This window comes from Podarcis erhardii (assembly GCF_964252035.2).
Source record: "Podarcis erhardii genome assembly, chromosome: 1".
NCBI lineage: Eukaryota > Metazoa > Chordata > Lepidosauria > Squamata > Lacertidae > Podarcis > Podarcis erhardii.
Window position 1 is genome coordinate 106,224,164 of NC_138497.1, and position 26,175 is coordinate 106,250,338.

General features: G+C 41.7%; 1 protein-coding gene across 2 annotated transcripts in view; it reads left to right on the forward strand.

Moving 5' to 3' along the window:
• The window catches only part of GALNT13 (polypeptide N-acetylgalactosaminyltransferase 13), a 157,969-nt gene that overhangs the window by 18,554 nt on the left and 113,240 nt on the right, over window positions 1–26,175 (forward strand). The window lies entirely within an intron of this gene.

Consider the following 26,175-nt stretch of genomic DNA (forward strand, 5'->3'; position numbering starts at 1 on the left):
GGGGAAGGAAAGGGAAATGCAGAGTTTTGTGTGTGTTCCTCTTTGCTGAGCCTTAAACACCCCCCCCCCATTATGTTGAATTGCATATATGGCTAAGAATTCTAAATGCTAATATATTGGAGTGGGTTCCTTCTAAACTAAACCGAGAAGTTACTTCATGTGCTGTGTTAATAAAGATCCTTGCAAAATAGTTCCTGACAGAATATTAATTTGTATTTATTCTTAAATATTCTTAGAAGCACCGATTCTGTGCTGTACTTTGTACTTGGGTAGTGTGCACATTCTCTCGTATTCATGAGTTTCTCTCATTTCTTGAAAAATATTGTGTTGGGAGATTACAATTAAAGTATTGCTTTTAACCAATTGTGGCACTTTTCTGTTATAGTATTAGCCTTGCAAATATTTGTCTGTTGTAAAACCTATGATACCTTTGCTTAAGAATGTTTTAGTTTCCAAGAAGTACTTCAAATGATGATCCCCCCCCCTACTGAAATTGAGCCAAAATTTAAGACTTCCACCAGTCTTGGAAGTGAAGTTAGCCATCTTTCTTTGTGCCTCAGGCAGATTGTATTCTTTTGTTTAAAGGTAACAAAATTAGGTGTGCTGCAAACCTTTGGCCAGTGGTGTTTGATAAGATAGATGGCCCTGTTGAAATGTTAGATTAAAAGTTCAATTGAGGTAAGCACAGGTCCCTTAATAGGTCCTCCTCAAATGGCCCACACTGATTAGCACCGATCTATCTTTTGTGCTGCTCAGAACTGACTGGAAGGTGCCTCTCCTCTGTGTTCATTCTGACATTACCAGATTTTAGGTGGTGTGAGCAGTTCCCCTGCAGAGGGCATCAAGCTGTGGAGTTGATCCATAACTGGAAGATCCATTTGGGGGTGCCAAATTTTATTCTCACTCAGGGTGCCTTGTCTCCAAGGCTTTTTGTCATTGTGAGAGAATGTCCTCAGGAGTGACTGGAACACATATTTCAAGGACTGGCGAGGAAGACAATGTGTGACGTGAACCTTCTGAGTGACTTTGTGTATTCAGATTATTAAATTGTTTCTTGCATGGTTGGCTTGTTGCCACCATTTTGTGGAACTAAAGTGGTACAAGCAACTGAACAGTGGCTGTCTTGGATCTGGGATAGGATAGACCCTGTTAGGTGTGCCTTGATTTGAAAATATTGTTAATGAACCCTTTGAGGGTTATGGCTGTTGTTGTTTAGTCGTTTAGTCATGTCCGACTCTTCGTGACCCCATGGACCAAAGCAAGCCAGGCACTCCTGTCTTCCACTGCCTCCCGCAGTTTGGTCAAACTCATGCTGGTAGCTTCGAGAACACTGTCCAACCATCTCGTCCTCTGTCGTCCCCTTCTCCTTGTGCCCTCCATCTTTCCCAACATCAGGGTCTTTTCCAGGGAGTCTTCTCTTCTCATGAGGTGGCCAAAGTATTGGAGCCTCAGCTTCACGATCTGTCCTTCCAGTGAGCACTCAGGGCTGTTATGGTAGTAATGGGTTAATTTGAACAGAACAATGTTTGCAAGGCTTTAAGTAGAAAGAAAGCTGTTACTTTGGTGAGATTTGAGGAGAAATACTGAACTGTACTGCAAAATGGGTTGGGATTATCTATGGTGGAATTGTCTCAGAGACAGAAGAAGAGACTTGGCTTTGGAGATAAGCTGAACTTGATTTTAAACCTTGGCTGAGAAAACATTGCTGAGATCTTAACTCCTTTTCATGTAGGGCCAGTCTGTTATTGGAGCAAACACGTGCATTTGATCATATGAACTCATTACATTGTGATCAAATGGTACTTTCAAAGGGTGAAGTGAGGAAAACCAAAGGAAAGGATTTCCCTAAGCTCCACATTATTTGCTGTGAAATGCGAAGCATCTTAGCTCACTCTCCTGAGATATTATCTGTGATATCATTTACACTGTTAATTAGTTAGAGCTGGATTTGGAGATGGGTATAGAGCCATTAGTTTGTTTGTTTGTTTATTTATTTATTTAGCTGAATGCTGCTGCCATTACTTTTTTTTTGCCTTTTTGAAAAGCATCAGATATTTTTCTATCTTGGAGGTAGCATTTAAAAAAAAATACATTATGCTATCAAGTTTTTTTTTTTTTTAAGAAAAGCTATACAAATGCCCTTACCAGCTCCACGCCATACTGTGAAAGGCAGACTATTACTGTATTCTCCCCTGACTAAGAGGTTTGATATGCTGCTATATCTCCTTGATACTCTTTCAATGTGATTCCAGCTCTAAGAAATGAAGAAATTAAAGGTGTCTTATCGCAATTCCCTGGCATTCTGGGGGAGAAAACACATTTGTAGTATTTTATCAGTTTAGACAAGTGTAACATTAAGAATCAAAGTGATAGGCTTACAGAGTGGTTATTACACCACTGATAAAACTTTATGATCCATTTACAAAGATGAAAATGAAAACGTAACTCTGCTCATCCTGATAAGTAAGCAGTGCTAGATGTGGGGAAATATTGATCTGTTTGGCTGCTCAAGGCATTAATGAATTGAGCATTTTCTGTATGTCAGAAATGCTGAAACCTGTGTAAACAATGTGCTGCTACACTTTCCTTAACCTTTATGTGTTCATGTGTTGAATGACACTCCCATAGCTGAAGCTCTGAAATGAAGAACATTGACTTTATTGGAACTACCTTTGAACTGAACAGTCTCAAATGCCAGTATTATCATTCCTCCACCTTTTCCCCAAGCGGATTAAACATTGCCCATTTTACTGAAAGGTGTAACTAATTTTTTTACACATTAATTTATTTTCAGCACTTGCCTTCTGTGTTTCTAACAAATATTTACAATGAAAGATAAACAATGAAAACAAAACAAAAACTCAGTGGAACCAACAGCATCCTTTTAAAAATAGACAAGGGAAAGCAACATAAACCAAGCTGAGGAGGAGGATTTACAAAAGTTCACTGAAATATAACAGTCTTTGTCACCATCTAAAAGTAAGCAACAAAAGGACCAGGCAAACTCAAACCTTCACAGATAAATTTCCTGAGCAACTCTTTCTTCTCCACTCCCCACAGTGTTGTGAATTTGGTTATCTTATATCTGCAGGGCTAGCCCAAAGGCTTACTGCCCAAGGTGGACCTTGACTTGTTGGGAAGAGTGCCATGAGCAGCTCCATCTCAGGCTGGTCCAGTAATCTTGGCAACTGTGACAGTAAACCCTCCACAAACACCTCTTCCATTCCCTGGTGGTTTAGAAGCTTGTAACATCCACTAGATTTAATATAACTATAAATAAGTTCTAGTTACAGGCAGGTAGGTATGTTGGTCTGCCGTAGTCGATACAAAATAAAAAAGAGAAAGAGAAAGAGACTGGAAAGAGATGTTGCTTCAGAAGAGAAGTTGCTGAATTGCAACTTATTGTTGTTGTTTAGTCGTTTAGTTGTGTCCAACTCTTCGTGACCCCATGGACCAGAGCATGCCAGGCACTTCTGTCTTCCACTGCCTCTCACAGTTTGGTCAAACTCATGCTGGTAGCTTCGAGAACACTATCCAACCATCTCATCCTCTGTTGTCCCCTTCTCCTTGTGCCCTCCATCTTTCCCAACATCAGGGTCTTTTCCAGGGAGTCTTCTCTTCTCATGAGGTGGCCAAAGTATTGGAGCCTCAGCTTCACGATCTGTCCTTCCAGTGAGCACTCAGGGCTGATTTCCTTAAGAATGGATAGGTTTGATCTTCTTGCAGTCCATGGGACTCTCAAGAGTCTCCTCCAGACCATAATTGCAACTTATTACCAAACTTAAAACCATGGAAATACCTGGTCTGAATAGAGACATTGGATTCTTATCTCATTATACATGATAAAGCTATTTTTAGCCATCTCACCTCTTGCTTTTTCCTGTAAGACCAATTGCAGTTGTTAACAGTTTTCAACAGGTTTACCACACCTATCAGCCAATCACCCATTCCCACCACCCTTCTGAGTAATACCCCTCCCCACCCTCTCACTATATATAAGGGTCTAGTGACTTCTGTTTCAGTGTATCTGAAAAAGTGTGCATGCACATGAAAGCTCATGCCAATAACAAACTTAGTTGGTCTCTAAGGTTCTACTGGAAGGAATTTTTATTATTATAGGTAAGTTAACTGTTAACTGAAAGAATTCTATCTCCTGACACAACCTTTGTTTTATCAACTTCGTTCTGTTAAATAAAACTTTCTTATTTGCTCAACTTCTGCCTGAGTCTCCAAGTATGAAAGTTTTACCTCGCACAAAAACCATAAGACAACTTGTGATGGTTAAAGAGTATATAGAATTATACGGAGGTGGGATCTGCCACAATTAGTATACAGAGCAGTGGGATCCACTTCAACTATTGACTAGACCAGTTGATTCACCTCGGTGATTTTTTAAAAGTCTGGTTAAGACTGGCAAATTGTCATACCTGAGTGCTCAGTTCATTTTTGCTGTGTTATGCTTTTCAATTTGTTTTAGCCACTCTGTGAGTCTTATGGGTGAGAAGTGGGATGTGAAATGTTTTAAATAAAATAAAATGTCACTTTAAAGTTCCTATAATATTAACAGTATTTGGCTACTGGAATACAGAAATGGCCTTGATTTAAAAATCCTCTCAGTATTAATCTATTTTATAAGTTAGGACCACTTGAAAGGACTATTTAAAGTTAAATGATAGAATAATGAATACTATTGCTCTTAAACAGCCATTGTTTCTCGAGTACCCACTTCATTTGATTCGTCTTAATTTGTTACTACCCCACATTTTGATTCATATTAAACCTGTCCTGTGAGACTTATGAAAATGTATACATTTAAACAAGGGATGGAGAATCTGTCTTGATGGACTATAACTCCCATCAACCTTGACCACTGGCCTTGCTGGTTAGGCCTAGAGATTGAAGCTACCTTGATTGCCATGATCAATGATCTTTGTCAGCTGAGAAGTTGTGGGATGCACAACCCTCTTGATTCTCCTTGCCTTTTCAGGAGCTTTTGATATCATTGACCATGGTATCTTCCTGGACGGCTTACAGGATTTGGAAGTGCTTTGCTGTGGCTTCACTCCATGGGCTGCTCGAAAGAATATTTGGATGAGTTTTATTTGCCCTACAGGGAGTTATACTCCAGGAATAAATCTTGTTACCCATGCAATTTAACTATTGTATATGAAGCGGTTGGTAGCAGGCATGAGGGGATTTGGAGCTATGTGTCATCAATAAATTCAGGATGCAAAAGGAACAGTGACATTTGCTGAAAGATGAAGGGGGATTCACATGACACCCCTCATGTGATGAAAATGCATAGGAGGGGGTTGAATTGTCTTGCTGTGTTCCCCCTATTCTACACCAGCGGTTTGTGCTGCCCATGCCTACAGGTGTTTGGTGGCTATGTGATGAAGGGGTTCTTTCCACCTGTGTGCATAGGTGTACCTATATAGGGCTCCTCCATGGAATGAGGAATATGGACGTAGATTAAACCTTGTGTGGAGGAGCTCTATGCACATATTATGGTCCATGTGACAACCAGGCACATGAGATACAGGTTGGTGTCAGGGAACATAGTAGCTGTCGTGATTTCAAAGGTGTGTTCAACATGCGACTCCCCCCTGGTGAAATTTACTCATCCATACTAATTTATTTTCTCAGAAAAATTTGTTGTTGTGGGATAAGAGGCCAGGTTATCTTGATGCATCAGAAACTGATTAAAGAACAAGAAGCAGAGCAGGAATAAACTCAGATTCCTCACAGCAGGGGGAAAGAAAGCAGTTGGGTTCCTAAGAGATTTGTTTTAGGCTCAATGCAATTACATAAATTATCTGAGTCAAGGGCAAGCAATGAGAGAGCCAAATCATTCTGGTGACCAAAGAGCTCTCCCTCTCTCCCTCAAACCTCCACACCTCTTCAGACAGGGGAATGGCAAATGAGGTTCAATGTAAGCAAATGTAAAGTGCTGCGCATTAAGACTAATGTGTGTACAGTGAGTGCTTGAATTGTTTGTACCTTCCAGCAAAGGCTGGAGGGACCCAGTGATGATGCTGGGGGGGAGAGATGAAATAATAGTTGAAGGATCCTAGCAACTACTGAGGTTAGCTTTTGTCTTGGGCTATCTCAGAGATTACAGAACTCTCTCGATCCTGGGAACTACAGACCTTCCAATTTTCCCTATTTTCTAGGGACATCCCTAATTTAGAGAAGCTGTCATGGTTTCTGATTTGATCCCAGAATGTCCTAATTTCCTTAGGATATCCCTATTTTCATTGGAGAAATGTTGGAGGGTATGGAACTGAGCTTTTTTGTTATGGCTTTTCCTTTCAACAGATTCCTATGTTGTTGTGGAAACATGACCCTGTTTAGGTGTGAGGTCCCCTCCCCTCCCCTACAGAAATGGATGCTTTCATTGAGATTCCTGCATTGCAAGATGTTGGACTAGATGGCCCATTGGGTCCCTTCCAACTCTACCATTCCATGATTCTATAAGTGATTGGTTTTTCTTGTCTGTTTCTGGGAGCTCCAGCATAAAATCTAAAACCGGTCTAGTTGTGTCATTGAATATGAACGAGGCCATTCCTTTTGAGAAAGCACTTGCTTCTCTAAGGATTGCTTCGGAATAATTTTTGTCTTTCGTCCTGTTTGAAGAATGCCTGCAAGTCATTCCTGTGATGAGAATAAGTAAAATTCTACTCTTGTCATATTTGTTTCTCATGTGTGTCATGTTCAAGTCTTTCTGATTTTAGGGTTTCCGTAAAGGGACATTTTCGTGAGTTCTCCCATGAAGAAAAGAAATAATAGGCTTCGGGTCTGGATTGAGAAACCCCCTTTTAGTTGATGTGAGAATTGCTCACATTTCAACCTCTCTTCTGAAATGCAATACTTGTAGGCTGGACAAAACTAATCTTGTCCGTGGTTAGGTCTCCACCTTCCAATGAACTCCTGAAGCACATGGATTCCACTGGATGATATTGGTGTATCAGAGTGAGTTTTGTATCTGGTCATAAAGCACTAGAATTGTGCTTAATCGCTTGGGGATGCACAGTCATTGAGTTGTCTGCAATGAATGGAAGTTTAGATAAGATGGTGACTCGAATGTACAGGTTTTTTCCCCTTTTTAATCACAATATGAAAATCGCCAGTAAGTTGCTTTCCCTTGTCCAGCTTCAGTTTGACAAAAAGTTTCTTTAATGAAATAATAAAGTATCAAAGTGCAATGCCAGCTAGTAATTCAGATCTTATACGGCTGATACTTATATCCATACTGCACAGAGCTTTGTGACAAAGCAACAGCTTGCTTTGAACAGAAACACTTATGTAACGTTCTGTTTAGAGTAGACATTTACAAGTGCTCCAACCCCATATAAACACAGTACAGTGGTACCTCTGGTTACGGATTTAATTCGTTTTGGGGTAACTAGAGGCGCTGCTTCTGCTCACACATGCGGCGTGATAGAGCACTTCTGCACACGTTCAGAGTGCAGAGTGCTTCTGCACATGCGCACAACAAGGGGAGCGCTTCTGCGCATGCGTGAGCAGCAAAACCCAGAAGTATACACTTCCGGGTTTGCCATGGCCGTAACCTGAAGATTCCGTAACCTGGAGGTTATGCAACACGAGATACTGCTGTATGTGGTCTAGGTGGAATTCTTGTCGTGAGCTCTTTGTAGGTCTGACACATGAACTCAACTGGGATGGCCTGAAAAAGGAAGCAGGGTGTCCAGCATATCTTTAATGGTTCTCCAGTTTGGTTTATTCTCCAGTTAGATAGGCCAGCAAGGGGGGAAAAGCATTGCTCCCCATGAGCAGATGAACGGAATAGCATTCTCTCTTTTGTCACTCATTGGAAAATCTTGGATATCTCTCTGCTAAGCAAGTGATGAGGTTCATGGTAGCAACCTGGTTTCTGCTACCTCTAGCTGTGGTTGCAAAACAATGGATTTGTGTAGTGGTTAGAGTGTCAGACTAAAACTTGGGAGACCAGGGTTCAAATCCTCACTCAGCCTTGAAGCTCACTGGGTGGCTTTGGGTCAGTCACTGCCCCTCAGCTTAAGCAACCTCAGGGTTGTTGTGGGGATTAATGGGTGTGTGTGAGAGAGAATCATATATACCACCTTGAGCTCCTTGGAGAAGAAGGTGGGATATTAATGCAATAAATATATAATAAAAGTAGTTGGGGAATATTTTGCCTTGGTCAGAGCCTGGTTTAGGAGCAGTATAGGTTTCCCATTGAGGAATGTTGCTGTGACCTTTGTCAAATCTCATGCATAATGGATGCTAAGAGAGTGAATGCTGTGTTTGCTACTCCATGTGAAACAGGCCTGACTCCCTGTTTAGTTTCTCCTGCTCACCTGCTTTGCAAGATTGTTGTAAGGGCTACAGTGCAGAATGCAAGGACATTATTTTGGAAAAACTTGTGTTTACGTAGTGTGTTTCCAACCATTAAATAGGTATGCTGCCGGATCAATGCTTGTAACTGCAAAGTTTGGGTTGACTGTAAGTAGCAAACATGTTTTCGTTAAGACAGTTTCATGTGCTACACTGTAAGTACAGACTGTTTCATGATACTCATATATTTTAAAAAAATCGAGAATCTATGTGGAATTGAATTTTTAAAAGGTGAGATGTAAGCTGCAAACTTTGCCATGCTGATACTTTGATAACATATTCTGTTTAACTTGTGCAAAATTTATGGTATGATTGAGAGCCTCTGAAAGAAGTGTTCCACCACAAATAATTCATGCATTTAAATTCTTGGCTTTTTTTAAAGATCTGCTTTGGTGTATTATTGATTAATGTTGGTGAACAGTTTTCAGCGGCTAGAGTGTGTGGAAATGTATTAAAAATAATTCTATCAGTAAATGAAGTGGACATCTTTCAGGTTCTAGTTTTCTTCGTTACATGAAAATTCTTTGGGTACCTATCAAGTATCGTTTAACATAAATATTGGCCATATTCCTCTTCCACACAGACCACACCTATTCTAAATAATCATTCTAAATAGATCTTCCATGTATCCAAGGTACAATATTTGAATTCACACTTGGTTTTATAGCTGAGTTTCCATTTATATACCATGCACAAGAATACTTCTCAAAACAAAGCAGTTTTGCAGTGTAGTTCATATGCGTCACTCATCCAATATCGTGTGTGTGTGTGTGTGTGTGTGTGTGTGAGAGAGAGAGAGTCTAAGTAGACAGGTATAAGACTGCTCTGTCAGAATTGTAGTTTTAAAAAAGGCATATAGGGTGAACATTTTGTAAATGTAGAGCTACTGGGATACAGTATTTACACTGAAGTGGGACCCAGACCTCATTGGCTCCTTCTTTTAACATTCTACTGCCCGCCTTGTGTTGTGATACAGTTGTAGCCACTCTGATAATTGCTTTTGGGCAACATATAAACGTAGGAAATAAACTGCAGCATACATCTGTTTCGCTGCAGTCTCAACAGGCTTTGTTCCTTATGAATGAAGTGATACTTTGATCAGTGGAACTGAAGTTGCCACACATACCTTTGCCTAAAGTTATCATTCAGCTTTGAAAAAAAATATGCATTATCTGATAAACAACTTTATTTACAACATTATTATCTTCTCTTTCTCTCTCTCTCGTGCCCCTTTGTCCGTTTGCTTCAGACTCCATGTTTTATCCTCTTTCCCATCACCAATTGATTTTGTTTCCATGAATGTGCTTTCCAAGTTATTGCTGCACTACTTCTTTTTCTTTTTGCATTTAATAAAAAGGAAAATCTGATCACATTTCAGTTCTACCCAAGTGCATGTGTGCCTGTTTTTGTAAAAGTGGCACCTATCTTACTACTCATTCTCATGGGATTTTTTTTATCCCTGCTGTGTGTTTTTTCCCCCTTGTTTGCTTGTGTAAGTGTGCTGTGAATCTCAAATATGTCAGCTCCCATTTTCAAGCTGTGATGCTGTGCTCTCAAAATCTATCATCACTCGTTGACCGGGCCGTGAAGGCAACAAAGCAAAAAGCAACTCTTGAAAAGCAAACACATGATCCTTAAACAATATACTGTTGCAAACATTAGGGGATTTATAAAAGTATCAAAAGCCAGCCAACCAGAAGATTAGCCATGGGATTTCTCTTTGATAACAAATACAAGCCATTTTTAAGCAAGGGTTTCACATTGTGCAGTATTGTCTTTAAGAAAGCACCTGTTGTTCTATCAAAGCACAACATTGGCTCTGTACAGATATGCGCACTTGTGCAGAAACCATTAACAATTGCAGGGCAGGGAGTTGGGATCATGCCTCCATCCTCCACCCCTGACTTCTATACATCCAAGGTTCCCTTTACACTCCTGTGATCAACATGCATGACTCATACCTGGAAAATATTAGGGGGACAGGCCATTTGTAAGGCTGCATTGAACAGACTCTGTGCAAATGGCAACTTGAACATGTGCAAGTCAAGGATAAGGTCAATGAGTGCATTTCTATTCCCTGCTAATGTATCTGTCACCACTTTGAGCTATAGAGAGGTTCCAATGAAGGATGTGCATGTATTGTTCATTGTTGCTTTGTCAAGATGTTTCTCGTGACTGGCTTTTCTGCTGTGTGGTTCTGTGTAACCATTCATGGAATCCAGACAAAATATGGTCTTGTAAAGGCGTATGTGTTGGCTTACTTGGTCAAGGTGTGCCCAGAAAGCTTCAACAATGGGTGATACCTAGTTGTTTTGGTTACGCAGCCAATACACATGTGATGCACCTTTCAGTATGTGTGTGTGTGTGTGTGTGTGTGTGTGTGTGTGTGTGTCTGTATATATGATATGATATATATATATATATATATATATATATATATATATATATATATATTACACACACACACACACACACATATACACGCACACCAACCTTGAGGGTGGCCTGAATGGGATCACACAAGGGAGAAAATCAACATGGGAAGAAATGCAAGAAAGGCTGGGGATAATTTTTTATATTTTTATTGATTAAATTTGTATGCCCCCCTTTTTCCAGAGGTCACAGGGCAGTTCACAACATTAAAATACAAAATTTAAGACCACGGGATTTAAGACTATGGTGAAGCATTGTACCAAATAGTAGCAGTGGCAGAAAAAACTAGCATGCAAAATACATATGGCTTAGGAGAAGGGCAAGCCCCTGTTCTTTCTACATGGCACAGCAAATGTTTATATCTTATATGAGACAGGAAGAGCAGACAAAGACTCCTCCACAGTCTCATGGTGGACTGGGGACTGATTCCTTGATTAGAATGTTTTTGTATGTTATTTGTATGGTGTGACAATGTATTATCTTGTCATGCATGATACCTTGTATGCTCTTATAGGTGAACAATGCAAAGACAGTCAAGATATTTGTAATGATTCTTATTTCTTTTTTATTTTATTATATTTTTATTTATTATATTGCAAAATGAAAAAACAACAACATTAAAAATAAAATAAAATTAAGGCTATGGCTCACTGGCGAAGGAACAGGGGTGCGGGGGGGAGCGCATTGCCCCGGCGGCATGATCCCAGTGGGGTACCATTGTGGCTAACCCCCCCACACGCTGGGCGCCATGCCCCCACCTGCTCTCTGCACCCCCCACCGGAGCTTGAAGCTCCGCCACTGCTATGGGTAAGAGCCAGTGTAACGAAATGGAAGTTACATTTCCTCTTGCAGCCTTCATCGCTTGTACTCCCAAAATCCACTCCAGAAGGTTTAGGGCACTCTTCAGAGCATATTTTGGGGGCATGTGGGTGAATGGAGGATGGACAAAAATCCCATTTCACAAATGGCGGCACAACATTGGAAGTTGCTTTTATATATAGGCCTGGTTGATGATTCTCCCTCTCCCCTTCCTCCAGCTCAGCAGTGCTCTTGCACAGCAAGACTGTCTCCGCGTGAGGACACGTTGCTTTAACTAAGCCAGCCAAATTCTTACATGGTCAAATAATTTTGCAGTTTGCACAGAAGGCTTACTAGTTTTCCTGTTATGGCTTGCCAGATTCGTTGTGGGGTCTGTATTCATTCTGTCTTCTCCAGTAATGCCAGAAGCAAATAGGCAGTTCTCTGCTTGAGCTACTGTGACTATAGCACATTAAAACACTAGTTTCCTTTATATCTAAATATAATTGTTCTAAGGATGCCTGTAAAAATGAGTAGTCTGCATTTTAGGGTGAAGTGTTTGTTTTGCTCTGCTGAGAGAACACTAATTACTAGCATACTAATAAATGTGGAAACAAACGCAGCTTGTGTACTTGGATGCTGTAATGTTCTTTTTTTTGTTTGAATATAGAATTCAAGATGATGATTCGTAGTAGCGATAATGAGTTTATTAGAATAAGGCCTTGCAGCTGGGCATGTTTTCTTAGTGTTGTACACTGTTATAGTTTTGTTGCACGTAGACCATGTATTACCTGTATTTTTCTATTTCCCATTATCTAAAAGGTCTATACGCTTTATGAAGTAAGCTGCAGGGTTGACAGAAGTTGACTTACCATTGTGCAGAGCTCTTTTAAGACTGAATAATGCCATTTTTATTTTTATACATATAACACATTGCTCTTTGTTTCTGTCAAAAGAAGAATGGCAAAGTATGCTGTTGAGTCTGCTGTTTGTTTGGAGTAGTTGCTATAAACATTTTTATATGCTAGTCTATCAGCAGAGTCCACTTAACATTGTTCAGCAACAGAGGTCTTTAAACTGTCTTGTGGTATTGATTGCTTTAGGGTAGGGTCAACCTTGACTTCTCAAGTGAAAAGGCTGATGTGACCTTAACAGCAGTTTATGTGTAGTGTCCTCATTCTGTTGTCATTTGGTGGTGAGGTAATGCTTAGTACTCTGGAGCATTCTGTTTTGTATTGTGCTTTGATTATAAAATCAGCCAGCCCAAAACCTCTGAGCCAACACTGTATGCCCCTTGCCGTGGCTGGTACTGCATGGAGGCTTTCAGCTTTATACTGCTGACTTGCATTATCAGCACAATGCAAATGCCCCTTCTGGGGAGCACCACGATGTAGAAGTATTTGCAGTGACATGCATGCGAGGACTGGAACTATGAAGGACTTAGTAGTGTTTGATTGTTTATCCAGATACCTGTGTTGTTGTTGTGTGTTTTTTTGAATGTCCATTATCTTGGTGCACCAGTCACATCTAGACAAGTCATGCAGTAGCAACGAAATACTACAAGATCAGATGGTTCGTTTGATATCATCAAAACTTCTGTGGGCAACATCATCTATAAGTTCGTCATGGCAAAGATTTTCTGGTTGGTAACAGGCCCAGCCCACTTGCTGGACAACCATGAGACATTTTTTAGACCCACCACAGCATGGGCCATTCCTTGTGGGACCCAACTTGAGTTTATGGCAACCTACCCCATCCCCTGTCTCTTGAGCTACGACCAAGACATTAAGAAGCAAATTCAAAGCCCTTACAGGGATCCAACTATGGATCCTTCTCAATGCAACCAGCACCCTTGTAAATTGTTGTTGTTGTTGTTGTTGTTGTTACTATAGGCCATTTGTAGCGAGGAGAAAAAAATCATTCCCAGCCCTGACACCTGGTGACTAACTTCTCTTCAAACCAAGCACAAGTTAAATAGAAGGAGAGAAGGTGGGTAGGGAAGTTGGCAACAGCAGTGCTGAACCTATTGCCTGCGCTGGCTTAAATAGCCTGGGCCATGGAACAGAAGCGGAAATCTTCCCTGTGGTCTGTACCTGAGGCCCTGCCCACCAGTATAAACCGAGCACTTTGATTGGTCCATACAGGCTTAGAACCAGCCCTGGGCACAAGTCAAGGTATATCAGCATTGCCTGATTGGGAGTTGAGTTTGCTTACTGCCTCCCCATGCATGCAAAGTTGGTCTGCCATCGAATGGCCGGCAGCATGACGTTGCTAGAATTATATGTCAGGTGTTCTTTTGACAGTATTCAGAAGCTGCCTCCATCAGTCTTCTCAAACCCAGGTTTGTTTGAGATAGAAGACCCAGCCCCATCTACATATAGTAAAATGATAATTGCCAGCATAATGTTTAGAAGTACTAGTAGCAGTAAATAACCTATTAGATTTCTGTCCTACCCTTCTCTGGTGTAAATGCTATTTCCCAAAGCGTAGAATGTTAAGCGTGCATGAAAATTACCATTACTTAGTCAAAGAAGACTCTTGTCTTATCTACCCTCATCCGATTCTATGTTTACTCAGAAGTAAGTCCCACTAGGTTAAATGTGATATGCTACCAGCTGCATAGGATTTCAGCCTTGCTCAAAAGCAGTGTTTGTCTATGGAAGCAATGCATCAGAAATAATGGACTTTGTATACTCTGTTAGGAAAACCTCATTTCTCATTTCAGAAAGGAGTGCCTTGACTGAGACATCTACTTATCTTTTCTGCACAACCTTTCCCTATTTTCATTTACACCAATTCTAATAACAAAAATGATAAAAACAACTATCTAAAACAATAGCAGAAATGTTTACTAATCCATAAGCACCCAGAAAGAATATCAATTATTCAAAGCTTTTCTGAATACATGTGCCTTAAATAACTGTTTAAGCTAGGCATCCCCAAACTCGGCCACCAGATGTTCTGGGACTACAACTCCCATGATCCCTAATAGGACCAGTGGTCAGAGTTGATGGGAATTGTAGTCCCAAAACAGCTGGAGGGCCAAGTTTGGGGATGCCTGGTTAAGCAAAGGGATAGAGGTTTCTGATAACCTCCTGTGAAAGCCTTGGCTCACAATTGTGGGAGCCATGCTCTTTGCTGTAGATGACTTTCCTTCCCATTCTATTTGGATACAAAGCAGGGCCTTAAATATAATGTCATCAGTATGGTATGCTCATATAGGGAGTCATGTTTGCTTAACATATGCAGATCCAATTCTAGATGTGATATAGACAGAAACTTCAGTAGCGTGTGCTTGAAAATATTTTAGTTATCAATGTAACCTTCACCATTCCAAGCTAAAACCATTTCTTTCATTCAAAGAATTGCAATTTTGTGGATCTACTGCATAAGGTGACGGTTGTACTGCACTGAAAGTTAATTAAGTGCTGTTTTGAGAATTCAGGTTTATTGATTTTACAATGACTAGTGTCTACTTTAATACACGCTAGTCTAATAATTAGGCTAATTTAAAAAAGCAGTAGTAGCTGCCAGGGGAACAGAATATATATCTGTGTTAAGACCTAGAACAATCAGTTAAGTTAAGTTAAGTTAAGTTAAGTTAAGTTAAGTTAAGTTAAGTTAAGTTAAGTTAAGACCTAGAACAATCAGAGTTGCTTGTGGCTCTGATTTGAATTTGTTCTACATGGTGTTTGGACAGGGTTGCACTCCCTCTAAAGGACTTTACAGCTTCTGTCTTCCAACTTGATCATAGAGAGCCTGGCCATAGTTACCTGTGCTTTGGTAACCTCTAGATTAGATTTCTGCAATGAGTTGTGTGTAGGGCTGCTTTTGAAGACTTCTTTGAAACTTCAGTTTTTTCAAAACACATCTGCTAAGCTACTGACTTGGAGTGTGTGTGTGTTTGTGTTTGTTAAAAAACCAACTACACAGGAGCATAAAGGTCTCAATTGCATTTCTTCAGCATATTACGTAAACTGCTTAGAGATTTTTGTTGATTAAGTGGTGGTGGATGATGATGATTAAATTTTCTATACCACCTTCATTTGAAGGTCACAAGGCAGTTTATGATACAATGAATATGAATCTTGCCAAATAAATACATATTCTTGGGATTCTTTTCTTCTACTTGTCACCCCCGTTGATTTTCACTTTGCCTTTTGACTACATGTCATGGGGTGATGGAAATCAACCTTTCCATCTTCCAGTCACTTACCACTTGGGGATGGGTGTGGGTGTTTTAAATTAAAATGAAGGAGAAGAGATGTAGGTCAGTGGTACAGAATCTGTTTTGCATGCAGAAGATTTGATTCCTGCCATCTCCAGGTAGGCTGGTAGAGACGCTTGCTTGAAGCCATGGGTAACCGCTCCTAGTCACTGTAGACCAGTGTTTCCCAAACTTGGATCTCCAGCTGCTTTTGGACTACAACTCCCATCATCCTTGACCACTGGTCTTGCTAGCTAGCTAAGAATGATGGGAGTTGTAGTCCAAAAACAGCTGGACACAGTGTAGACAGTGGCGAGTTGGATGGACCACTAGCGTGACTCAGTGTAAGGCAGCTTCCTATGTAAATAGTTGTGTAAATAATATGTGTTCTGACTTGCCATATGGTTTTGCTATATTTTACTCAGACGTTTCAGCCTTGGGCAGGCATTCATGCTAGATGGCATCTGTTAATCCAGTATGGAAGTCATTCTCAGCTATTTTGCGGAAGAGAAACAACAACTGTGGTTTCTCCAACAGAGAATGCAAGTGCATTTGTGAGTGTTTTACCTACTGTGTATTTGATATGACATAGAAAAGAGACTGAGTGGAACACAACCTTTGTTTGATTAATAAAACTTAGACTTAATTACAGAGAGGAGTATTAAAAATTAATACAATGGAAGACACAGGTATTGCAGCTTGATTCTGCTTGTGTTGTAGTACATCTGTAGTACATCTGCACATAAATCTGGCATTTTCCCTAAGCTATATTTGCCTTTTCATTTTTTAAAAAAGATGTTACTGTATCTGTTAGACCAGGCATAGGCAAACTCAGCCCTCCAGATGTTTTGGGACAACTCCCATGATCCCTAGCTAACAGGACCAGTGGTCAGGGATGATGGGAATTGTAGTCTCAAAACATGGAGGGCCAAGTTTGCCTATGCCTCTGTTAGACTTAAACAGTCTTTGTGGAGCCAGTCTTGATTTGTTCCACCTGACAGGATGTTAATGTGAGTTTGTTTGTTTCGGGGATCTTTCCTACCATTTTGATGCCATTGTGGTAAGTCACAATGAATTCTGTGTGGAGTGAGTGTCCTGTGAGCAGGTTGATTTATTAGCATCTCCATGTGGTTGGGTACTGGAAGTGGCATCTCAGCAAACTGGATTTCAACTAACCTGGTGTGCTAGGGGAAGCCAGAGAAGACTTCTGCTGTTGCAGTGGGACTCCCCTGCCTTCTCTTATATGACCCACATCTCACCCAAATCTATTCAGGAGGCTCAGGACACCCACTCAGAACAATGCATGGAGGTGGGAGGAGAGGGGGATTGTGTCACCAGACAAGCAGAAATGCTTGCACTGATAGAGCGATCAGAAGAGCATGGCATTAAATGCCTAAGCATTTAAACCATGAATGAAATACCGTATTTTTCGCTCCATAAGGCGCACTGGACCATACGGTGCACCTAGTTTTTAGAGGGGGAAATCAAGAAAAAATATATTACTCCCTCCCCCCCAGCCTCAAAGAGCAGCTTCTCCCAGAGCTTCTGGGGCTGCCGAGAGAAGCCCGGGTGTCCCCCCCCCCCAGCCCCAAAAAGCAAAGAAGCCAAGACAGTGAGAGGGATCCATCCCGCTCACTGTCTTGGCTTCTGCCATAGCCGCGCGCAGCCTCTCCTGGCTGGAGAGGTTGCGCGTGGCTATGGCTTCTTGTGCGCCAAGAGGTTGTGCTCCAAGACGTTGTACACGGCTATGGGAGAAGGCAAGACAGTGAGCGGGATCCATCTGCTCTTTAACGGCTTCCTCTTTAACGGCGTGCAACCTCTCCAGGTGTGGCTATGGCAGGAGCCGAGACAGCGAGCGGGATGGATCCCACTCGCTGTCTCGGCTTCCTCTTCAGCAGTGCGCAACCTCTCCTGGCTGGAGAGGCAGTGCGCGGCTATGGGAGAAGCCGAGACAGCAAGCAGGATCCATCCCGCTCGCTGTCTCGGCTTCCTCTTTAGCGGTGTGCAACCTCTCCAGGCTGGAGGGGCTGTGTGCGGCTATGGCAATACGCCTGCAAAACCCCACAGGAGCCATGCACCCTTTAAGGAGCGTGCGGCTCCTGCGGGTTTTCTACAAGGAAACTGGCTGCATCAGTCCCTTCTCCCTCCTGGGGAAAAGCCTGAAAGAGCCGCGCGGAGCTTGTGTGTGGCTCTTGGGGGCTTTTCCTGCCTGCCCCCCTGCATTCGCTCCATAAGACGCACACACATTTCCCCTTACCTTTTAGGAGGGAAATAGTGCGTCTTATGGAGAGAAAAATACGGTAAGTCAGGCTTCCTCAACCTCGGCCCTCCAGATGCTTTGGGCCTACCACTCCCATGATCCCTAGCTAGCAGGACCAGTGGTCAGGGATGATGGGAATTGTAGTCTCAAAATATCTGGAGGGCTGAGAATGAGGAAGCCTGAAATAAGTCACTTGGCAAGCTGGAAATGGGATCGTGTGGAATTGAAAATGGGATACTAGAGACCTACTGATGATTAGCTTTTTTGCAGATTTGTACTGGTAACTAAAAATACCTTTAAAAAACTAAGTTGTAAGAAGCCTTCCTTTTAAGTTACCATTAATCAAAATTCATCCAATGGAGCTCAAGTAGTAATATTTCCACTGGGGTGGGCAGACTTCAAGACTGCATAATTTAATTCTTTTTACTTTTACTTGAACCCCAAGATCCACTGGAGCCAATTAGAAAGAGAGGAGATCATATTCTTAGACATAAGTAACATGGAGAGAACTGAGTTCATAGTTCTCTCACACAAAAATCCACTCAGTTTTATTCATTTGGAGGAGAGCCTTAATTGTTGTTGCTACTGTTATCCTTACTGATCTACTATAAACTGCCCATAGATTTTTCCAGTAGCTCCAGATTTCCCTTCTGGTAACACCACACCTGCTTTGCATACTCAATGCTGATTTTGAAGACTGCAAGGAAGTTACAATTACCACACTCTGTAGCAATCTGCTGTACAATGTACCTATTGCAACAAGGATGGCCTTATTCAATTTAGCACTCTATGGAAGTGATGCATACAATTTTCTCCTCCTCCTCCATCTTCTCCGCCCACTGCATTAATTTGACAGCTGCTTGTCACTCCTCCTATCAGGCCTTGAAATCTGATAAGCCTCAGGCTGGGACAAATATAGAGAGAAGCAGTATGTTCACCATGTTGCAAGGCTGGCTTCACAAGTAAATTGACTGAGGTGCATGCCAGTGAATTCAGGGTTGGCCGAAGCTCCTCACCCTTGTGCAGGCCCGCTGAGTCCCTTCTGCCCGTGCCATCTCTACTGAGGAATGTGCAGTACCAGTTCTATTAGGGTTGATGGCTAGAGCAAAGTGGCATAAATCTTAGTCTGAACCTCACTTAACACCTGCATCCACAAGCAGCCATCTGGCACACACAGTATCCTTCTGAATACATTATGCTCCTGAATACCAGTTGCTCAGAACTGTAGGTGGGCAGAGTGTTCTTGTGCAGTCTTCCTACAGGCATCTGAGGGAACAGAATACTAGGTTAGATGGGCCACTGGCCTGATTCAGCAGGCTCTTCTTATATTCAGAGTTATTCTGTGTGGTGAATGGGCTTTTTCTTCTTCATCATCTGGCCAAGAGGTCATTGCTCTGATGTCATTGGCAACCTGCTGTAACAACGTTTTGAGGCACTTTAGGAACAAACTCACTTTGATTCAGACAGAATTGGATGCCACAGTTTGAGCAAGTTCCCTGGAGCCACCCAGTGCACTGTTTGATCCATTTGTACTGTACCAGTTTAAATTTGTTGCAGCTGGAGGATTTAGACAAGTTGCTTTAAGAAGTATGGCCACCTGCCTTTCCCTTTCCCCAACTTGACTTCTTACAGCTAGCCATTGGGAATTGGCTGAGTGGATCCTGGCAGGGGCGAACCTCATTAAATTGCCATTCTGTGCAAGGCCATTTGATGCCCTATCCCCAGCCCTCATGGTGCTGGCTTAGGCGAGAGGCTCTGGCAGGGTCCTAGAGCTCTCCCACCTCCTTCTCAGAACTTGGTAAGAGCTTGCCTAGCATTGGGAAGGAGACAGGAGGACTCTAGGACCCTGAAGGCTGACAAGCACTTACTGGGCTTTGAGAAGGCACCCTCTATGTTTGTGCACCCGGTGCGACTGCACCGCTTGTCTAGCATTAAATCCACCTCTGGTCCAGGGAGTGATCAGTGCTTCCTGAGGCACTTAGAGCTGCAAAGCTGTTTCCCTTACGACTCCCTCAGATGTCTACTTTTCTAACAAAAAGCACATCTTTGTTGAAACGACAATAGATTATGGAGGTTGAAACTGACAGCCACCTGGGCCCTAATGGTTAAATTTTATATAAGCACACACTCACACCCCAGTCCCTGAAGCATGGCTGTGTGAAGTTCTCTGGTAATGTGGGGCAGAGGCTGACAGTTTAATTTTTTTGGGTTGTATTCAAAGGGCAACCGTTCTGTCGGGGAAAGAATTTCTGCTTCTGCTATGGCACATCCTTCCTTCTGAAAACTGGATGCTTCCCCAACCCTATGGAGCAGATTTGGAGATGATGCAGAGCACATGGGTGGGTGGCGGTGGGGAATTCCTATTCCACTTGCACAGTTATTTAGTTGAATGTTGCCTCTTTTTCCTTTGCACTTGGGGAAAAAAACCCATCCGGGTTTTCAGCAAGAAAGGATTGATTTTGTGCCTCATATTAGTGTTGGGATAAAATGAAATAAGTCAGTGATGATAATTAGGAATTGCATTATGCATAAGCTGTGTCAAGAAAGACACAGTGCTGGTAATGACAGAAAGGCAACCGGGAAATAGGAAAGCTAAAATAAAAGCTAGCATTCAATATTGCATTAACGTTTCTTGACATGCTTCATCACTACGAGTTTAATTTATGAACAAAAAATCCAGTTTAATTCTAGTTGGTGTATATGTGCTGAAATTATTTTCAGTTCATTTCATCAGTTATTTGCCAATTAAAGATGAAATATTGATTAACTGTGTGGAATGAGAAAATTTTAAATACCTTACCTAATAAATAAACATGTGTACACTATCCAAATAGCATGGCCACGATATTGGTATCAGTTTGTCTGATATGCATATAACACAAGTCCATATACTATTTCACACGATTCTGGGGTCTGGTCATTTGACCACTACATCATTGTGGATATAAAGAACAAATTGAGCTTATATACATATTGCTGCATTGTGCTTCAAAACTTCTCAACTGAATTTCTCCCTGGATATCAGTTCTTTTAAAGTACCTAGCCTTAATATAATCATAGGTATAATCATATTGAGTACATCAAGCCAGAAAAAAACCCCTCCTCTCTATTCCCTATACAGCCTTCCAAATCTAAAGGAAGACCAATGCAACTGTGAGTCATTATCTTTGCAGCTTCCTACAGGCATCTGGTTGGCCATTGTGACAACAGGGTGCTGTACAAGTTTGGGCCCATTAGTCTGTTTCAACAGGCTCCTCTAGGGGGTGGGATTCAACTAGGTTGTTGTGTGCACAGAATGAGGTCTGCTTGCACAATGGGACTTTTTCCTCCATCCCCTAACACTCCCACCCCCACCCCCGTGCCACCTAAATCTGCTCTGGAGGTGGTGTTTTTGGGTGGGCAGATGGCCCAGAACAGGTTTAGAGTATGTGTGTGAGGGTGTGGACAGAGGGAGGATAAGGAAATGTCTTATTGTTAGGGTGGACCTCATTCCACTTGCCCATATCCCACTTGGAGTTACATTGAATTCTATCCCATGTTCTTATGGGTTGTGTTCAGTTAAGTCCTGCTCAGGGTAGGCCCATTGAAATTAATGACCTTAAGTTAAGTCATGTCTATAAATGGCATGCTAGATCCTCAGATTGTAGCATCACTTCTGAATGGAAAATCTGCTTCTAATTCTAATGTCAATAAGAGAAGAGAAAACCAGGTATCCTCAAGGCTTGATCTGAGTGTGCCACAGAAGGCTTGTTAGAAATGATTGAAACAGAAAGGAGACTCTTTTTCACAGAGAAACAATGGCCTCAGTTCTGCAGGAGATTTGTAGTTGTTTACTTATTGGGTTCCAGTTAGTTTCTGTCATTTATCTATTTTATAGCCTTGAAGGTCCCATTTGGGCTGGAAGAGCAAGATGCATTTTTTTTTTTATTAAATAAAATCTATAATCATCTTAATCTCCTGCTGTTGCTATTTCCCCTTCTCTGAATGTCTCAGTAGCCTTAATCAACCTATAATAGAAACATAAATAAATGGCCTTGCAGCCTGGAAAGTCTGAGGAGGCAGGACTGCAGCCTGGAAATCCTCTCTCCTCCATGTTTTGCCTGTATCGTGTGTGTTCTCATTGACTGAACAAAAATGAATGGGCCACTAGCATCCCTTTGTCTCCTTTAGTTTCCAGCTGCTTTTTCTGCCTTAGTTATCTGCTCTCTAAAAACATTTGACTGAAAGGGGAAAGTTGTTGTTGTTGTTGTTGTTGTTGTTGTTGTTGTTGTTGTTGTTGTTGTTAGGAGTAGTACCCAAAGGTTCCGAGCAATTTACAACACATTAAATAACAAAAACATTATACCATTAACAATTTCATACAAAAAACCTACTATTCATACACCCACACCCACCCACCCCCCAGGAAGCTTTGGCAACACACTAACAACACTTATGAGTCCTGTGTCTCTCCATTCTCTATGAGATTTCCATATGCCTTAGTAAGATTAATGCATATTAATGTTGGGGAGTGCAATTCTCTTGGTTGACACGGACACATTATCTCTGTTTTGCATTAAATAGTTAAGCAGCCTGAATAGCTAAGTTGGTTATAGCATGCTGCTGATAGCTCTAGGGTTGCAGGTTTGATCCCTCTATGGGATAGCTGTATATTTCTGCCTTGCAGGGGTTGTAGTAGATCAGGCATCCCCAACCTGCAGCTCTCCAGATGTTTTGGCCTACAACTCCCATGATCCCTAGCTAACAGGACCAGTGGTCAGGGATGATGGGAATTGTAGTCCAAAACATCTGGAGGGCCAAAGGTTGGGGGTGCCTGGAGTAGATGAACCTCAGTGTCCCTTCCAACTCCACAATTCTAAGTCACAGCTGAACATCTGAGATTAGTTCCTTCCAATGCATTGCAAATATTTTCTAGGGCATACGTTTAATATTCCAACTCACCCATCTCTCAGAAGGTACCTACATTTTGTACATTCTCCTCAACATTTCCAGTGTTAGGCCTTGCCTTTTAATCTCATATCTTGGCTCTGGGAATGTTCAGAAAGGTTCTCGTAGCCCTGTTTGCTGCTCTGAACTCACAGAGTTTGCTGCTCTGAACTCACATTCCCTTATGTTGGGCACCAAGTTCTGTAGGGGTGGTGGTGGTGGTTCCTAAGCATGTTTGGCTGAACTTCGAAACTATTAGCATCCTCACATGGTTCCCACTCTGAGGGAGGCTTAGAAACTCTCCTCAGAACTTGGTACTAAACATTTATAGATCTTCCCCACATTGTAGGTGGTATTGTAGGCAGCACACACCCTCTGCCCCGTCCCTATTTTGACACCTCATGTTCTAAGGCAGATACATGTCTTCTGCCTTCTACAAGCTGCAGGATGTAAGCACTGCCAACTTTCTCTCTTTTCCCCTCCCATCCAAATGTGAGGAAGGGCACAGCTTGTCCAAAGGACTCCTTATTTCTACATATACCAATCTAACATACCCTTGAAAAAAACATTGTTTGTTCCTCCCAGCCTTTTAATTCTTTCTCTTTCAGTTCAAAAGTATCTTCTTGTATTGGCAGGTGGCTCAGAAATTGGATTAAGGGAGCTTATCAGGTCACATGGACCTGAGAAGAGCTTTGCAGGATCAGGCTTAAAAGTCTATCTTGTGCAGCATCCTGAATCCTATACTGCTCTACCAGAGCCTCCTGGGAAGGCCACAAAGGCAGTCACCTTTTCCTGCTGTTGCTTCTTGACACTTGGCATTCATTGGCATGTTGCCACTGAACATAAAAGTTCCATATAGTGATTGTGGCTAATAGCCACTGACAGGTAATAGTAAGATTCCTCTCCAAATGGAGAGTTGCTACGTTAGCAGCATATGGACAGTGGCTCCACTTTTTGAGGAGGGAGGGACTATCTTCCAGTTAGGACAGGCTTTGTCATTGCAGACTTTTAAGTGGGCACTGAAATCTTATATTTGTTTACCATTGCTATTTCATAATGCTTAGGATTTTGATTGGGGTGCTGTTACTGTGCTGCTGCTTTATTTTGTGATCTCTGGTTTTATTGGACTCTGTGCTTGTTGTTGTTGTTGTTGTTGTTGTTGTTGTTGTTGTTGTTGTTGTTTAGTCGTTTAGTCATGTCTGACTCTTCGTGACCCCATGGACCAAAGCAAGCCAGGCACTCCTGTCTTCCACTGCCTCCCGCAGTTTGGTCAAACTCACGTTAGTAGCTTCGAGAACACTGTCCAACCATTTTGTCCTCTGTCGTCCCCTTCTCCTTGTGTCCTCCATCTTTCCCAACATCAGGGTCTTTTCCAGGGAGTCTTCTCTTCTCATGAGGTGGCCAAAGTATTGGAGCCTCAGCTTCATGATCTGTCCTTCCATTGAGCACTCAGGGCTGATTTCCTTAAGAATGGATAGGTTTGATCTTCTTGCAGTCCATAGGACTCTCAAGAGTTCAAAAAGCATCAATTCAAAGCATCAGAATTCAAAAGCATCAATTCTTCGGCGATCAGCCTTCTTTATGGTCCAGCTCTCACTTCCATACATCACTACTGGGAAAACCATAGCTTTAACTAGTTGGCAAGGTGATGTCTCTGCTTTTTAAGATGCTGTCTAGGTTTGTCATTGCTTTCCTCCCAAGAAGCAGGCGTCTTTTAATTTCGTGACTGCTGTCACCATCTGCAGTGATCATGGAGCCCAAGAAAGTAAAATCTCTTACTGCCTCCATTTCTTCCCCTTCTATTTGCCAGGAGGTGATGGGACCAGAGACTCCGTGCTATTTTAATGTTGTCACCTGCTGCCATTTTTTTAAATACTGTGGTTCTATTTCAGTTTTACTGTAATCGTGTTTACATTGTTATAAATGTGTTTTGATTCATGTATTACTGTAAGCAGCATTGTAAGAAAGGTTCTTTCCCAAAACTTCGGGATACATCTGAGACTTGGTACCTAATCTGGTATAAAGCATATTGGGACCCACCCTAAAGATATACTGCTCTTCAGCATCCTAAAAGTGAAGGCTGCAGCACTCTAGCATAGCTGGGGAAAGGCAATTTTGTCTTGTTGGTGAATTCCCAGTGGAATGAATACATAGTTCTTCTGGGGTTTTAGGCTAGGCAGAATCTTGGGGGTAAACTTATTTAATGCCTTCTCTATTTTCTCTTTCAAAGTATTCTGTGGCTTTTAAAATAGCAGTTTCACTGTCTGTAAGTGTTTTGTAGGCCTTGGTGTGCAGCCTACAGTCCTTTTCTGTAGGGGCTACATGTTCAGGGCTACCTGCTGCAGCAAATTCTATTCCATCTTCTGGCACGGCCTGATGTCTATGGGAACCACTCTACTTGATGCCTGAGTTTGCCTCTGCCCAAGAGGAGGGGCTTTCCCAAAAGAGAAGGCTGCCATGCCTTAGTCCCACAGAAAGTGAAAATTCACAGGTGAGACAAATTTTCCCTTTCAGCCCCTATAACTCTCTCCTCCTACAACTTGCCAAAAATCTCAGCGCTTGTAATAAGCCCTTGTGAATGTGATATTTCATCTTCAAAGGAAGCCTCTCTCCTGTGACAGATGATGAAATGTGTCTCCAGGCAGAGAACATGGAAAGTTACATTTTCATCCTTTGTAGACATGCTTTGAGTCAGCTCTGTTATCCCTGCATGAACTGAAAGGTCATTGAAGAGATGAACCATTAATTTTTTGTTGTTCCTTTGAGGTTGTTTTTAATAGACAAATACATCCAAAAATCATACTATTTTGAACGTGCCTGAAGCATGTTTGAAGATATGCTTAGTTAGAATTTTAGTTTTGCAGTGATTTTATATAAATGATATATCTGTCGATTTTAGTGATAGCTGATACAAATTTATTGAACCTCAGTAACAATGTGACTGTTGGCCTGTTCAGCATTTCTTTGTTCCCAACATGATGACTCTCCTGAATGTAGAGATACAAGGAAAAAAATTCCCTTTGTGTGTTCGGGACATATTTCTGTTTCAGGTTCTTATCCCAACTTTATACTGCATCTCTTTGGTGTTAGCTAAAAGGAGAAGTTGCAAAATTTATCATAATTGGCTTGAGGCTTATAGCTTGTATGCAACAGAGGCTTTACACTAAGGGAAAAC